The following is a 16501-nucleotide window of genomic DNA, read 5'->3' on the forward strand; positions in this document are numbered from 1 at the left end:
TACCTTGCTGTTTTTTTATTTTTCCTACTATGAGAATCAATATATATTATCATTACTACACTTGTATCACCATCTCTTCACCAAACTAGTGCACCTACACAATTTACCATTGTATTTGGTGTATTGGGGACACAAGAGACTCTTTGTTATTTGGTTGCAGGGTTGTTTGAGGGAGACCATCTTCATCCTACGCCTCCCATGGATTGATAAACCTTAGGGCATCCACTTGAGGGAAAATTGATATTGTCCTACAAAACTCTGTGCTTGGAGACCCAACACAAGTCTACAAGAACAAGTTGTGTAGTAGACATCAGGGCCGGCGGCTAACCCTGGCCTCCTGCCCTAGGCGCCTCCCTCCTTTCCTTATTTAGGGGCGGAGGAGATGGCAGGGGAGGGAACTACTAGGGAAAATCTTAGACACAGAATCTTGCTAGTAGTGTTTGTTAAAAGAAAGCGCTACTGCTGTTTACCCATAGTGGTGTACACAAAACATGCTACAGATATGGTTGTAGCAGTAGCGCCTCTGCTAGAGAACGCGCTACTACGAAAATTCCCACACTATTGCCGGTAGGCTAGGAATAGTAGTAGCGATCTTGGGAAAAACGCGCTACCGCTAAGCTTATTGTAGCAACGCGTTTCCTGGCAAAAGCGCTACTGCTAATGAAAAGAAAATAAAATGAAAAACAAATAGAGAAGTAAATGAAAATGAAATAAATAGAAAAAGGAAAAGGGAAAAAATAAAATGTAAAGAAAGATAAAAGAAAAGGAAAAATAAAGGAGAAAGGCATAACAGTAGCGTCTCAACACGCGCTATAGATAATATAGCAGCAACGCGTTTTGTAGACCCCCGCTATAGAAAAGGAAAAGGAAAAAAGAAAAGAAAAAGGAAAATAAATAGCTACTTCCTATAGCAATAGCGTGTTTTGGTAACACGCCTATAGCTAACTTAGCTATTGTGCTTTTTGCCTACCAGCGCTACCGCTACATATTTTTTTTGACACCTGAGATAGTAGGAGAGGCTCCTACTGTATATCTACCGCTACATTTGACTTAACCCCCGCGCAGTTTCTCTCTCCCCTGGCCACCACTTCTCCCCAAAATCCCTTGCCGCCAGTCACACCACGCACCGTCGCCCTACTTCGTCGCCGTCTCCTCCCGACATCGACGCCCCCGGAGCTTCTAGAGCCGCGCGCCGTCGACGCCACCAGAGCCTTCCCCGACGCCACCGAAGCCGCGCGGGCTCATCAACGCCACCGGAGCTGCCCGAGCCACCACCGAAGCCACCCTCGACGCCCCTGCCTCCCTCGCCACCACTACCTCCCTCGCCATCACCGGCGATGCCCCTGCCTCCCTCGCCACCACTGCCACCCTCGCCACCACCAGAGCCATGCTCTGTAAGCCCCCACCCCTCCTCTCTCTTTCTCATGCATAGCACAAAGATTTGACAGAGAACTAGCTAGCTAGGTTAACTAGTTTAATTAGGTTAATTATCTAGGTTAACTACCTAGGTTAACTAACTAGGTTAACTAGCTAGGTTTAATTAGGTTCATTAGGTTAACTAGGTTGGCTAGGTTAGAGCAAAAGTTTAGTTAGGGCAGTAGATTTAACTAGGGCGGTAGGGTTTAGAGCAAAAATTTAGTTAGAGCAGTAGGGTTTAATTATGGTTTTTGTTCTCATAGATGTTTTTTTAGGAACAAAATGAAGAAAATGTTGCAGCAGTGTTGCTAGTAGTATATAGTGGTACTAGTAGATGTTAATTAGGTTAGGGCAGTAGTGGTACTAGTAGATGTTAATTAGATGTTTTTTAGTTAGGGCAGTAGGGTTTTACTAGGTTAATTAGGTTAGTAGTGCTCCTAGTAGTAGTGGTACAGTATGTTAATTATGTCAAGTTAAATGAATGACCTAAATGAATGAAATTAGTAGTTAACTGAATTTTTTCATTTCATACTTATAAAGCACTAAAGTTAACTGGTTTTTCTTCTATTAGTACTTAACTGAATTTTCTTCTATGGGTGCTTAACTGAATTTTTACTGGGTTTTTCTTATGACAGAAATGTAGGACATAATTTGAATTCAGTTATAGGGTTCATAATTTGAAATTTAGGACAGAAATTGAGTTATAGGGTTCATAATTTATATTAGGACATAATTTTTATTAGGACAACAATTTAGGACAGAAATATGTAAAGGTTCTAGGTTTCTAGGGTTCATCCATCTATATTCAATATGAGAGAGCATGAGATTTGTGTAGATTTTCTTGAAGTGTCAAACAGTAGGAGATTCAAATTTGAAGTGGTCATGTTATATGCAAATTCCTCAATAGTGTTTGCTCATGTATATCTACTGTTGTAGTTGCTCATGTACAGGTTCTTAAGTGGTCCTGTTATATGCAACATTGAAGTGGTTCGATCGTGCCCAAGTGGCCGTTTGTTGTTTGGAGGGAATGATTCCGAGTGGCCTATGATTTGCTGGAATGTTGATTCATTTCCGTTCCGGCAAATTTCAGGCACTCGATTTGTCCACTTTGTAGCAAAGGTCATGCCGAAATTTTCGGTGAATTTCGGCATGACTTGTGCTACAAACTAGGACATATCGAGTGCCCGCGATTTGTCGCACCAGGAATGAATCAACGTTCCTGCAAAACATATGCCTTTTTATGTCATTATTCATGTTATTAGGTCTAGAATTAATTGACTAGATTTAATCGTAGGAAACATGGCTAGCAACGATGAAGGACAGGGTTCTGGTGATTGCAATGTCTGTGAGGCGGCAAATGCTTATTTGAACCTTCTCGACGAGCAACGGTTGTTGCAGGGTCCACCTGTCACATCCAAGACTGAGACCGACATCGAGACCGGCGCTGAGACTGGCGCTGAGACCCAGACCGGCACCGAGACTAGCAAAGCCGGTATAGAACCGAAACTGAAGAGGCAACAGCGCCCAAACCAGCTCATCAGTACTAGACTGGTGGTCACTGAGGTGGACGACGGCAATTTTGAGCCAAAAGAGCCTGAAGAAGCGCGCGTGCTACGGCAATCAAATACACTACATCCTACAGACAACCGCCACCATCAATGATGCGAAACTAAAGAAGATACCAGATATGAAGCCCTCCCTCCTAACGAAACTGCACCAGGTATTCTTGTTCCCGGGCCAGGATGAAATAAAATATACTGATCCAGATAAAGACCTGGCAATGAAGAAGATAAACAAACATGCCATGGGCAAGTCTTGCGGCGCGTTGTCCGCCTGGAAAGTAAGCGTGAAACATCGGATCATCGACAAAAACGAACCCTACTACGAGATTGTAAAGGATAATCTGACAATTAGGGAAGAGCAGTTTGAAATATTCAAGGCAGCTTGCGTTGCCGAAGCTGCCAAAGAAAAGCCGGAGTACATGAAGGGGCTTCAAGAGGGGAACATGGGTTGCCACCTCCTCGGAAGACGTGGTTATGCGGGGAAGAGGTCCATATGGGCCGAGGAGGATACGAAACGCGAAAGTTTGGGCATCTCAGACCCCTTGGCGGAGTTCACCGTCCCGCAGTAGCATGACATCATCAAGGCCCGGTACGATTGAGGCCCAGTCAAGAAGGTTTTTGAGACGGATGCGGTCATGACGGAGTTCATGAGACTGCTAGTAATTTTTCATTCACCCCCTAATTTTAGCTTCTGATCAATTCGACTGCACGTTTAGTCATATTTGTAAACGATCCTTGTTCCTTTTGCGGAAAGAGCGGCATAGGATTGCAGTCGAAAGCGACTTGCCGTCTGAGGCGTTGGCGAGGCCCAAGTGGGACACCCCATTCAACCGGGTCTTGAACATATTGAAAGGACTCCCGGTGGACACTCGGCCGTCATATGGACGCGTGCACAGTGTCGGAGACGGCGCCACGTGGAAGAAGTAATACGGTGAGACCACGGAGGAGAGAAAGGAAGGACAGAGGTTAAATGTAGAAAACATCGACAAGAAGGTTGTGATTGCGGTTGATAAGAAATTAGCTAAGATAGTCAAAGCAGCGGTAGTTGCCGCGAAAGAGGAGATTGCAGCTTCGTATAGTGTCTTGATTCCGGCTATCGTCAGTTGGACCAAACAAAATCAAAATAAGGATGCAGCGGACTTTCCCCTTTCCAACTTCTTGGAGAGCAGCTCGACTAGCGTTGCACCAGCACCTGCTCCTGCACCGGCTCCCGCACCTGCTTATAGAAGCCCGTCCTCCATCTCGGACGTGCTCGGTGGTGCTTCATCTTTGGCTGAGCTCGATGCCCTCACGATACCTATAACACTGGCCCTCTTCAATATATGTAATCCGTTTACATTACCTTTCGTATGTCTCACGTCACAGACATGTCTTTGCAGGCCGATGTAACCCCGTGCACCATACTGGACACCATCAGCGGCCAGAAGGTGGACGTGGGGAATACGACGATAATGAAGCCAAAGGAACAATTGTTCCATAGCCGGCCGATCCCCCCTGAAGTCTTTAAGGTTTTCGTGGCCAGTGTCAAACCAGGACACGAGAATTTGGCTCCCCGATAGCACTAGGGGGAGATGACGACAAGACCCCACGGTGGCTTGGCGATTGCAAATGTTGGGTGCTGTAGTGGCTGAAGAGTCTGCTTTGTCTGGAGGCGGCTGGGAGCACACCCATGACCAAGCAGCCTCAGCAAGGTATGAACACCAACACCCCACCTACCCAATTAGCATCGCATGTCGTGCCGGGTGAGGAAGAGGCTCCATTAGTGGCTGATGATGTCGCCGCCGTCAAAGAAGCAATGCATGATGCCATCGACAAGGATGATGATGACCCTCCATAGTATCTCAATACTGGTGCCTCTGACGATGGAGGATTGATGGCTCAATAGTATGAGTACTCAGGGTTTGAGCATGATGAGTTCGTGCCTGAATTGACGAAGGATGAACGTATTATAGGCTCACTTCCAATAGCAAAGAAGCATAGGAAGAGACCGAGGAAAGGCAACAAAGCAGCTTCTATGATCCAGCCACCTCAGTAGCCTCGAGTTCAAGACCGTATACCTATCCTCGGTGCGGCAAAATGTCATATCCCCAGTGATCCAATCCTACCTAAGGCAACGGTAGAGGCCATATATAGCGATCTAAGGAGACTTCATGACGATGTGCTGCGGAGAGAGAAAATCCTAATTGCCTCAAAAAATCTAGGATACCCGCTCTACGTGGTTAACATGGCGCAGCAAAGGTTGTATGTTGACACATTCCCCGCGGAAATGTTCTTCCTTTGGTTCGATTACATCTTCGACATGTGTTCACTTGAAAAGGCTAGATTTTACATCTGTCCGCCTTTTTTCCTTGCACATGAACCACATCATCAGGATTGAGAAGATACCTTATATTTGTGTCGATGACCCGTGCTTCATGCACGAGGGCTTGTTGGTAGTCTGCCCAAAGCACCGTGAATATGCGAGCAACTACATCGCTGATTTCATGGTCGCCAATAAGGACAAGGAGACGATTCTCATGCCTTATCATCCCATGTAAGTCATCCGCGAATATCCTTACTTCAATTTCAATCATTCATTTGCACGCGTGGAGGCTAATTTGAGGTGTACTTATTTTGTGCAGCGACAGGCGCGCCATCCTTATCATCCTTTACCTCTGATTCTCCCACTCTCTTTACTTGGACTCGTCGAAGAACATGAAGAAAAAGGATTACACACACATCATGTCTGTTCTCGACAGTGCTATCTTTACCTACGGCCGACGGGGTGGAGAGATCACGCTCAAGAAGACAAGGAACCGCGCGCCCGCCTTCGGCCATAAGACCGACTTCTGCTGCATCCAGCAACTGAGTGGTACTCTCAGTGATGGATTCTATGTCCTCCACCACATGCTGGAGTACAGACGGGATCAGCAGAACCTTCGCATGTCACCTAGATCTGTCGATGCCCATATTCTGCAAGGGGCAAAGAACCTAGAAGATATCCTAGATCATCGACTCTAAGCTGAGTTCTATCACATCCAGTGTGAACTTTCCCAAATCATCATGAAGGAGGTCCTCGAAAAACCAGGGATGTTCCACGAACAATGGAAAATGTCACGGGAAGACATCTGAATACGCATAGCCACTCAGTGTCTCGACCTGAAGCCTTTCACTGCACTCGGGGACTATCTCCCTGACTTGGATGGATGGCATGACATGTTGCAGTGATTGACGATATATGACAATGTGTCCATTTAGTCCATACTTTCTCTATGACGAAACTTTGAGTTATGCATGACGAAACTTTATTTGTGATGTAATTAAACAGTCCTCCTCAACCAGCGAAGATCACTCTAGTTATGGCATTTTGGGTATGATGAACTTTGTTATTTATGCTTATGATATGTTGCTTCTATTTTTTCCAAGTCTGTCTCTTTCTGTTGCTCAACTATATATGTTGCATATCATTGACTCATGTCATGATACAGGTGCATAGATCATCGATGGTGAAGAAGTGCTACTACAGGAGTATACGATGAGTGGCCGGACTATCAGGCCCAGGTGTACTAGTTTCTGAGCGACAGCCAATAGTCAGTTTAGGTTCATGCTAGTGCGAGAGAGGGATACGAACCGACGCCACAAGAAGTACTATAATATGTGTTGGGGAACGTAGCATGCAATTTCAAAAAAAATCCTACGCTCACGCAAGATATATCTAAGAGATGCATAGCAATGAGAGGGGGAGAGTGTGTCCACGTACCCTCGTAGACCGAAAGCGGAAGCGTTTGACAACACGGTTGATGTAGTCGAACTTCTCGTTCCGACCGATCAAGCACCAAACGTACGGCACCTCCGAGAACTCTTGATCCAACAAAGTGTCGAGGGAGAGGTTTGTCAGCACGGCGGCGTGGTCATGGTGATGGTGAAGTGATCCGCGCAGGGCTTCGCCTAAGCACTACAACAATATGACCGGAGGCGTAAACTATGGAGGGGGGTGACGCACACGGCTAGGAATCAATGTTGTGTCTTCTAGCGGTGCCCCCCCCCCATATATATATAGTGGGAGAGGGAGAGGGGCTGCAAGGGGCGCCCCAAGTAGGAGGGATCCTACTTGGGCGCCTCCTGCAAGTCGGCCTCCCCCCCCCCTTCCATATACATTGGAGGGGGAAGGAAAGAGAGAAGGAAAGGGGGAAACCGAATCCTCCCCTTCCTTTCCTTCTCCTCCTGTTTGGCCTATAGGAGGGTGCGCCAGCCCCTTAGGGGCTGGTATGTCCCTTTCTTGGCCCATTAGGCCCATATAGTTTGTAGGGGGTTGCCTGGAACCCCTTCCGGTGACCCGATACATACCAAGTACCCCCCCCCCCGAACAATTCCGATGTCAGAATACTATCGTCCTATATATGAATCTTTACCTCTCAACCATTTCGAGACTCCTCGTCATGTCCGTGATATCATCTGGGACTCCGAACAACATTCGGTCACCAAATCACATAACTCATATAATACAAAATCGTCATCGAACGTTAAGCGTGCGGACCCTACGGGTTCGAGAACTATGTAGACATGACCGAGACACCTCTCCAGTCAATAACCAACAGCGGAACCTGGATGCTCATATTGGTTCCTACATATTCTATGAAGATCTTTATCGGGCATAACGTAATGACAACATACGTTATTCCCTTTGTCATCGGTATGTTACTTACCCGAGATTCGATCGTCGGAATCTTCTTACCTAGTTCAATTTCATTACCGACAAGTCTATTTACTCGCTCAGTAATGCTTCATCCTGCAACTAACTCATTAGTCACATTGCTTGCAAGGCTTATCATGATGTGCATTATCGAGAGGGCCCAGAAATACCTCTCCGATACTCGGAGTGACAAATCCTAATCTCGATCTATGCCAACCCAACAAACACCTTCAGAGATACCTGTAGAGCATCTTTATAATCACCCAGTTATGTTGTGACGTTTGATAGCACACAAGGTATTCCTCCGGTATTCGGGAGTTGCATAATCTCATAGTCAAAGGAATATGTATTTGACATGAAGAAAGCAATAGCAATAAAACTTAACAATCATTATGCTAAGCTAACGGATGGGTCTTGTCCATCACATAATTCTCCTAATGATGTGATCCCATTCATCAAATGACAACACATGTCTTTGGCTAGGAAACTTAACATCTTTGATTAACGAGCTAGTCTAGTAGAGGCTTACTAGGGACATTGTGTTTTGTCTATGCATCCACACATGTATCAAGTTTCTGGTTAATAAAATTCTAGCATGAATAATAAACATTTATCATGATATAAGGAAATATAAATAAGAACTTTATTATTGCCTCTAGGGCATATTTCCTTTAGTCTCCCACTTGCACTAGAGTCAATAATCTAGATTACATTGTAATGATTCTAACACCCATGGAGTCTTGGTGTTGATCATGTTTTGCTCATGGAAGCGGCTTAGTCAATGGGTCTGCCACATTCAGATCCGTATGCATTTTGCAAATCTCTATGTCTCCCTCCTTGACTTGATCACGGATGGAGTTGAAGCGTCTCTTGATGTGTTTGGTTCTTTTGTGAAATCTGGATTCCTTCGCCAAGGTAATTGCTCTAGTATTGTCACAAAAGATTTTCATTGGACCCGATGCACTAGGTATTACACCTAGATCGGATATGAACTCCTTCATCCAGACTCCTTCATTTGCTGCTTCCGAAGCAGCTATGTACTCCGCTTCACACGTAGATCCTGCCACAGTGCATTGCTTGGAACTGCACCAACTGACAGCTCCACCATTCAATATAAATATGTATCTGGTCTGTGACTTAGAGTCATCCGGATTAGTGTCAAAGCTAGCATCGACGTAACCATTTACAACAAGCTCTTTGTCACCTCCATAAATGAAAAACATATCCTTAGTCCTTTCAGGTACTTCAGGAAGTTCTTGACCGCTGTCAAGTGATCCACTCCTGGATTACTTTGGTACCTCCATGCTAGACTTATAGCAAGGCACACATCAAGTCTGGTACATAGCATAGCATACATGATAGATCCTATGGCTGAGGCATAGGGAATGACTTTCATTTTCTCTCTATCTTCTGCAGTGGTCGGGCATTGAGTCTGACTCAACTTCACACCTTGTAACACAGGCAAGAACCCTTTCTTTGACTGATCCATTTTTAAATTCTACAAAACTTTATCAAGGTATATGCTTTGTGAAAGTCCAATTAAGCGTCTTGATCTATCTCTATAGATCTTGATGCCCAATATGTAAGCAGCTTCACTGAGGTCTTTCATTGAAAAACTCTTATTCAAGTGTCCTTTTATGCTATCCAGAAATTCTATATCATTTCCGATCAATAATATGTCATACACATATAATATTAGAAATGCTATAGAGCTCCCACACACTTTCTTGTAAATACATGCTTCTCCAAAAGTCTGTATAAAACCATATGCTTTGATCACACTATCAAAGCGTATATTCTAACTCCGAGATGCTTGCACCAGTCCATAAATGGATTGTTGGAGGTTGCACACTTTCTTAGCACCTTTAGGATCGAGAAAACCTTCTAGTTGAATCATATACAACTCTTCTTTGAGAAATCCATTAAGGAATGCAGTTTTGACGTCCATTTGCCAAATTTCATAAACATAAAATGCGCCAATTCCTAACATGATTCGGACATACTTAAGCATCACTACGAGTGGGAAAGTTTCATCGTAGTCAACTCCTTGAACTTGTCAAAAACCTTTTGCAACAAGTCAAGCTTTGTAGATGGTAACATTACCATCAGCGTGAGTCTTCTTCTTGAAGATCCATTTATACTCTATGGCTTGCCGATCATCGGGCAAGTCAACCAAAGTCCACACTTTGTTCTCATACATGAATCCTATCTCATATTTCATGGCCTCAAGCCATTTATCGAAATCTGGGCTCATCATCGCTTCCTCATAGTTTGTAGGTTCATCATGGTCTAGTAACATGACTTCCAGAACATGATTACCGTACCATTTACGTGCGGAACGTGCTCTAGTTGACCTAGGAGGTTCGGTAGTAACTTGATCTAAAGTTTCATGACCATTATCATTATCTTCCTCTCTAGTTGGTGTAGGCATCACTGGAACTGATTTCTGTGATGATCTACTTTCCAATTCTAGGGATGGTACAATTACCTCATGAAGTTCTACTTTCCTCCCACTCACTTCTTTCGAGAGAAACTCCTTCTCTAGAAAGGATCCATTCTTAGCAACAAAGATCTTGCCTTTGGATCTGTGATAGAAGGTTTACCCAACAGTTTCTTTTGGGTATCCTATGAAGACGCACTTCTCCGATTTGGGTTCGAGCTTATCAGGTTGATGCTTTTTCACATAAGCATCGCAACCCCAAACTTTAAGAAACAACAGTTTAGGTTTCTTGCCAAACCACAGTTCATACGGTGTCGTCTCAACAAATTTAGATGGTGCCCTATTTAAAGTGAATGCAGCTGTCTCTAATGCATAACCCCAAAATGATAGTGGTAAATCGGTAAGAGACATCATAGATCGCACCATATCTAATAAAATATGGTTACGACGTTCGGACACACCATTACACTATGGTGTTCTAGGTGGCGTGAGTTGTGAAACTATTCCACATTGTTTTAAATGAAGGCCAAACTTGTAACTCAGATATTCACCTCCGCGATCAGATTGTAGAAACTTTATTTTCTTGTTACGATGATTCTCCACTTCACTATGAAATTCTTTAAACTTTTCAAATGTTTCAGACTTGTGTTGCATTAAGTAGATATACCCATATCTGCTCAAATCATCTGTGAAGGTCAGAAAATAATGATACCCGCCGCGAGCCTCAACACTCATCGGACCGCATATATCGGTATGTATTATTTCCAATAATGTCATGGAATTGTCACGGCAGATGTCCTAGTGAAAGGACTTAATCGTGGATCCATCGCAACTAGGAAGCTTAAAGGGGTTAAACGGGACAAAGGACACGAGAGGTTTATATTGGTTCGGCCCCTTGCGGTGAAGGTAAAGGCCTAGTCTAGTTGAGATGGTATTGCTAGGTTTCGATGACCAAGGAGCAAATACGCTTAACCTGGCCCTTGATCTGTTGTTTCTTGCCCTAAGCCGTCGTCGGGTCGTCCCCTTATATACACGGGTTGACGCCCTGCGGCCTATTGAGTCCCGGCCGGCTCATACAACGTGTCCGGCTCGGTGACGTATCTTACATGCCTTACATTACAAGTCTATTCATACATGGCGGTTTATACTTACGGGCATTAATCCGCCTCAGTGCTTGGGCCTATCATAAGCCTAACTGTGAACCGCTATCTTGTATACTCTTGGGCTTCATTTAGGTAAACCGCCATTATGGTTGACCCGCCCCTCCTGAGCGGGTCATATCTGGTAGTCATATCCCCAACATTAGGCCCTACGTTGATTTGAACTTTGTTCATGTCAATCTTCAACATTTAGAAAAAAATCCATCTACCACTGCTGTGAAAGCCTTGTAACCCTCCATGACGTCATCTCCAGGAATTTTGGAAACCCGCCACGACGTCACCTTAACGGATCTTTATCTTAAATGCCTTCCGAAAATCGAGGCGTCAAATTAGCTGGATAATCATCATTTTGACCTCCTCGTCTTTCGCACTTGTCTATCGCCCCTTTCCTTATAAATAGGATCCGAAAGCCATCTCACATTTTTCTCCTTCTTCCTTCTCTCGTAACCCCTCTGCCGCTCAAGCTCCACCGCCGCCGCAAAGCACTTCGTCTTCCTCAACCTCGGCCACTACGTCAACCTGAGTCGATCCAGATAACGGCGGCAACCCTCCACAACAGATCCATAGTTGTAAGTTTCTGCTTTTTCGTACCTTAGATCCGCACTAGGGTTTGTGAGCTTCTTCGTGTTCTTCGTAGTTCATCGTAGTTCACCCTCCAGGCTAAACCACGAGCCTCTTTGATCTGAGAACGGTGTTAAACTGATGCGGTAGCTATTTTAGTTCCACTTTTAGTATCAACAGATCCCCTTTCTTGGAAGAAAAAACTAGTACAAGGTCATGAACTCATCTGTACTGACTTTTAGGTCTAGCTTTATTTTTCTTTTCTGAACAACTGTTGATCCAAAGTAATATCTGCAGTCTGTGAAACTTATTTACCTCGGTACTTCACCAATTTTTTGTTGCTGGCAATTTTTGAAAACCCCTAGTCATGGCGGCTTACCATGCCGGCTTATTTTTCCTTCATATACCATTAGCCATTATTTAAGCCACCATTACACATCTGTATTGCAATCATTAACCTGTAATTCCACCAATTAACTTGAACCGGCAAATTACTTCCTTTTTAGCTTGTCTTTCCGCCATGCCGCCAAAGACGACGACAGTTTGCAACTGGGTCCCTTCCACAGTCACTAGGGACACTCTGAAGGATTTTGTCACCGTTGGGTATTTACCAGAGAAGTGTGTCATGTCCTACCGCGCCCCTGACCCGGCTGAAGAAAAGCCTCAGCCGAAAGATGGTGAAATCATCGTCTTTACTGGTTATATGAACCAGGGTTTTTCACCGCCCGGCTCAAAATTCTTCAGAGAGGTCCTGCATTTTTTCAAGCTTCATCTGCAAGACATTGGACCCAATTCCATATCAAACATCTGCAATTTCCAAGTTCTCTGCGAGGTTTATCTTCAAGAAGAACCTACTGTTGGACTCTTCAGAGAGTATTTCTATTTGAACTGCCAGAATGAATACACCAATGGTCCCAGTTTGGAACTTTGTGGAATTTCGATTCAGCGCAGACGGGATGATGTCTTTCCTTTAGTAGTCTTGACAAGCCATCCCAAGGACTGGAACCAAACTTGGTTTTATTGCAAAGACACATCGCCAGATGATGAAAAACCAATGTCGGGTTATCACGCTGAGCGTCTTGACGCTAAGTATTCACTCCCTGATAAGCTTTCTGCCGCTGAATGTAAGAAACTCATCCCAACCATCAAAAGGGTTCAAGCCTTGCTAGGAAATGGCTTAACTGGAGTTGACTTGATCCGCTGTTGGATCGCATGGCGGATCATCCATCTGAGTCGTCGATCTAACTTGATGTACAACTACACCGGAGGAGCATATGATCCGTTACGCTATAGCTCCCTACGTCTAACTGAAGAAGCCATTGTTGAAATGTCAACCACCCTTGTCAAAAGCAAATATGAAGACTGCAGCAAAGTAGGATTGAATCCTTTCTGCAAACTTAACCCGGCACCAGAGGTAAATCCCCTTGACTCCTTTTTCTTTAGCAGTTAAGTATTTGCATGAGTTTCAACCTGTTATTTTCCTACAGGTTAAATCTGACTTTTGGAAGGCCAAATATGATCATGAGGCTGCCAAAAAAGCTAGAGCCGCCGCAATAGCCGCCAAGAAGACGGCCAGAAAATCTAAGAAGAAACCAACTGCTTCTGACATGTTCAAGTTGAATGACGTCCCTGAGTCGGAGGTAGCCCTTGACTCTCTTGGCCTGCTTTTTAACAACCTTATTGACTCTGACTATTACCAGGATGACACGGGGGCTAGCCAGGCAGTAGAGGAAGAGGTAACTATTATTTCCTCTGACTCAGAACCTTTGCCAAGGCAGAAACCTCGGCGGGTAACCCAGAAAGTAAGGTTTTCACACCCCTTGGCTTATTTAGATCCTCATTTTCTTTTGAAAAAATAGCAACATGAGAGCTGCTGTCAGACCCGGGCCAGTGGAGATGATGAGTTACCCTCCGGTTTACCGAAAACTCCTCAGAAACGCCAGAATGAGGTTCTTTTACATCTTAACTCTGATGAAATAGTCACTTTTATAAATCACTCAACCATAATTCCATTTTTTTGCAGGAGATTGCTCGTTCCTCCTCTGGTGATTCCTCCCAAACTCAGCTGCCAGCTTTTAAGACCGCCCCCGGGTAAAGATAATTGTCCTTGTTCTGCACCTTTATGCATGTATCGTTATATTGACTTTTTAAAATCTCCTTAGTGGTAAAGCAAAGCCCAAGAAGACCAAGGTGGCCAAACCGGCTGAAGACCCGAAAGTTGCTGAACCAGCGCAGCCAACTCTTGCCTCAGAACAACCTGAAGGACTGGAAGACCCTGCTGCCAACGTTCACTCAGATCTTCCTGAGCCGTCTGTTGATGAAACCGTTCTCAATCCATCCACTATTGAGCCGTCAAGCTCAGCTAACCCGCCAGAGACTTACGGCAATGATGTTTTAATCACTGGTAGCAGATTCGTTGAACCGGGTAATCCAACTATGCTGGCAAGACACTCCGCCAAGCAAGAGGTAATGGAGAGGCAGAAAGTGAGGTTTGATGTCTCCCACTACACCCATCTGAGTATTGGCGAAGTACTATCTCGCTACCTTAACCAAGTCAACTCCAGCTGTGACTCAGAGATTGAAATGGTCAAATAGTTGTATCAGAAATATGAGGTATGTCATCCGGCTTATAGATACATCCTGTTAGCCCCCAAGTCTTCTGATTATGAAAAAAACATAAATAATCTGTAGACTTTGAAATGTTTAGAATCTCCTGTCCTAGACTCCCTCCAAGCCCAGTTTATATACTGTAAACCCGGATTCTGATGACAGCATAACTGTTGCATGTGTAGTCCCCAAGGGCCGGCTTAATCAGTATGAATGAGCCGGTTCTGAAGTAGGAAAAAACAGCAGTATACATTAGCCCCCAATTGCCAAGTGGTCTTGCTTGCAAAGCACTTGGGACTTCTGGAAAAAATCCAATTCCTTTGATAATAAGATTGCACTGATAGACATTAGCCCCCAAGTGCCAAGTGTTATTGCTTGCGAAAACACTTGGGACTTTCTTTTATAATCTGCCATGAAACTAACAACCTTATTCTGTATACAGGCTGCAACCACAGAACTGGAATCCCAATTGACTGAAGCCAAGACCCGGCTGTCAACTCAGGAGACTGAAACAAAGAAGATTGAATCCAAACTCCAGTTGAGCATGTCTGAAACAGAGAAACTGAAGACCAGTTTTAACTCAGAGAAAAAATCTTGGGCCGATGAAAAGACTACCCTGACACAGCATGCTGAAATGGCCAAGGCGGCTCTCAAGGAAGTTACCACTGAACTCACCGGTTTAAAGAACCGTGTGTCTCAGATGGTCTCTGCAATCTTCGGTGAGTCACCTTATTATTTACTTAAAGTATATTTTGTCACCATAATGTGAGCCGCCTGCTTAACCTATTGGAAATACCTCACCGGTCCCGGGAGCAGCAATCTCAGTCAAAATAGCTTGATAAAGCTCAAGGCGGTTTACACCCTTGTGGAGCAACTGTATACTGGAGCTCAACAGGCTCTTGCCATTATCTCCCAGCTAACCAAGGTACAAACTTATTGAGTGATGTCTTGAAGAAGCTATCCATCTTACCCGCCAGGTTTCAAGAATTCAAGCGTTCCTGTGCGAGAGCCAGAGCCATAACTGCTTTAAGCCGCTCCAAGACCTGGGTACCGGAGCTAGACCCGGCAGACGTAGCTAAGGGGTATCCTAGTTTTAAGGAAGACGGGAGTCCCTTTGACCAAGAAGACTTTTCTGCTTGTGTAAAAGAGATTCGTCCTCATGTCACCATCATTGTCGAAGAAACCAACCTTACCAAGTATCAACCGGGTTTTGATGCGGAAAATAAAAGATGGTGACTCCTTCGTATAAAGTGACGGATCTAATCCCGCCGGTTCGCCAGCACACTTTAGCCCCGGAAATTGACCCGTCTGGTCTGATTGACGATGAGGCTGAGTTCGTCGCCCTTCATGGCTTTGATTGGTCCAAGCCCAATTTCCAAACGGTGGAGGAGGATGAACCGGCAAGGGATGAGTCATAACCATCCAAACAACCTGGCCAGGATTGATGAATCGGCTTTAGTTTATCATTTGCTATGAGAGTTTAAAAACAACCTTACCCTTTTAGGCTCCAAGTGCCTTGTAATAGGCTAGCTTAAAACTTCATGTTTTGCTTATGCCATCGTGCATATTGTGCTGCATACAACACTTCTATCTGTCATGTGAAGATATGCCTTACATCCTTTACGATATCAGTAGTGTTTGAATTTGTTCCTGCATGTAAGATATGAAAATTGTCCTGGCGGTTTATCGCTGGACGGGTCAAAAAGCCCAGTACACAACCATGGAAACCAACATAATTGTGATCTTGAATCTGAACTATCGACTTATGTGACCCGAACAGTAAGGGTGATAACCCAATCTTCAGAAGTTGACACTCCATATGTATGATGACTGTCATACACTAGCGATTTATTGTCAAAAAACCAAGCCGGCTTAAATTGAAACCATACTTATACTTAGATCTAGACGAAAACCGCAGAACAAAGATTGTCTTTGAAAAAATGTAAGTCAAACATAAAGAAAAAATTTGGAGGCTTCTGATTCGAATACGATCAGTAAACCGGACCAAAGGGGTTAAGCTAGGATTCGAATACGATCATGTAGCCCCCAGTGGCTTTGGCGTTGCGCCGATCAAGAGGGTACC

Source organism: Triticum aestivum, chromosome 2A (assembly GCF_018294505.1).
Source record: "Triticum aestivum cultivar Chinese Spring chromosome 2A, IWGSC CS RefSeq v2.1, whole genome shotgun sequence".
Classification (NCBI taxonomy): Eukaryota; Viridiplantae; Streptophyta; class Magnoliopsida; order Poales; family Poaceae; genus Triticum; species Triticum aestivum.